Source organism: Pteropus vampyrus, unplaced genomic scaffold (genome assembly GCF_000151845.1).
Source record: "Pteropus vampyrus isolate Shadow unplaced genomic scaffold, Pvam_2.0 Scaffold2, whole genome shotgun sequence".
Taxonomy (NCBI): domain Eukaryota; kingdom Metazoa; phylum Chordata; class Mammalia; order Chiroptera; family Pteropodidae; genus Pteropus; species Pteropus vampyrus.
Window position 1 is genome coordinate 524033 of NW_011888783.1, and position 2029 is coordinate 526061.

Below are 2029 nucleotides of genomic sequence, written 5' to 3' on the forward strand. Positions count from 1 at the left end.
AACTCTAGTCAGGCTCCTCTGAGTTCTCTCTCAACTAGGCCTCTACCTTGGCTTCTAAAGACCTGAACAAAACATGTACATAGTTTCTAACAGTTCAAGGCTGTAATCGTAGGATCACTGTAACCCCACTTAAGGAGCCCGCTTGAGATAATTCAAGGCTGCCAAAAGAATTTACTATTTGTTCCAGCAAACACCTAAAGATAGTGCCCCTGTCTCTCAATGTCTGTGGGAGGTTAGGAACCTTCGATAAATACCAGTTAACAAACCCAGGTGGGTTTCACATGGACCATCATCCCCTTCTTACTATTTTTTATAATTTTTCACTTTTCTGACTCTCCCGAGTCCCTGCTCACCCCTGCCCTTTTTCCTCATTCTCTCTTTATAATGCTGAGTCACCTCTGCATGAATCAAAATTGAGTTAGTTCATGCTGGAAAATTTTTCCTATTGCAATAGTATATTACTGGTTGAAATCTGTCCTTACAACTTTAGTGTCTGGCTATGTTTATCTTTGACAGGGGAAAGAGGAAAAACATTCTGAAATCATGCATTCAGTGTTGAGGATACTTAACCACATGGAGTAGTGCCCTAGACATCCAGCTATCTAAGAGAAGCTGTCATTGGGATGAGATACAGAGAAGAAACTAGTATATATATCTATATCTAGATATATATAGATAGATATATAGATAGATACATAGATGTATAGATATCTATAGATAGATATATAGATATATAGATATATATAGGCCTATGTATCTATCTATATAGATAGATATATAGATAGATACATAGATGTATAGATATCTATAGATAGATATATAGATATATAGATATATATAGGCATCATGTAATACTTTTAGGTACTGGTGTAGGAAAGTAAAAATACATTATATTGATAAATTTAATCATAACAGCAGCTCTATGAGGAAATAAGGCTCATGGAGTTTTAGAAATGTGCTTATATTCACATGGCCATTGTTAGTTGGATTCCAACCTAGGTATGTCTGATGCCAAAGGTTACAACTGCCCTTCTCCACACTGTTTCTATAGGTGGCAATCACACAAATCACTAAAATTGCACTAGGGATAAGAAATAAAACGGAAGTCTACTGACACAAACAGGAAAAGTCCAGAAGAAAGGAAATTGTCACCAGAAGGCAAGACAGGAGCCCAATTAGCAGATCAAGGGGAGTTCCTTGAAGTTGACAAACTAGAAAGGGAGACATCATGAGGATAGGCAGTGGAATCCAGAATTTGGTTTATTCCTTTGGAATCTAGATTTGGTTTATTCCTCCTGTCAAGGCTCGGAGTTACTTTGAAAGCGAGGAGGGCTTAGATTTCAGGTGGCAATCAGTGGTGCTGGTGGCAGGTGTTTGGCTATATGATGGTAGGAAAATAGTTAGGGTTTGGTATCTGGAAGCTGAGTGAACACAATCAGTGCTCTGAGTTTCTCAGATAAGGAGTGAAATTAGTACCCTAGGCATAGTGAAAGTTATATATAAGTGAATTATCTACAGAGGACGCTTTCAAGTCATCAGTTTCAAAGAATGATTACAGCTAATAGATTAAAAAATCATATATTTGTGTATAGATAGCTACCAGCAGTATATCATCTCCTCTGAATATGCTGGATGCTAAGATTTATGACCACAGTTGCTAACAAGCCACCACATACGAGTGGTTATATTACAGATATAATGCTGTTGAAATAGTGTTTTTAGGCTAAAATCTTCCCAATGATTTATTTTCCTTGTTTCCTTTTTATTATTAAATTGCTCAATAAACTTGCAATGGAGTCTGAAGCATGTGCTTCTAAAATTGTTTAAGAGTTTTGAGGAAATTTGAAATTGCTCAGGTGGAAAGAGTCCATTAAGTTGCCTTTTAACTACATCAAGGCAAGAAAAATCCAGTATCTTATAGCAAACATCCATATTTTTAAAACTTTCATTTCATGCAACATTTATAAACACTGTTGTCTCACACTAAACCCATACCCTCAATGATACCATTTTTTATTTCTTTCTGAAT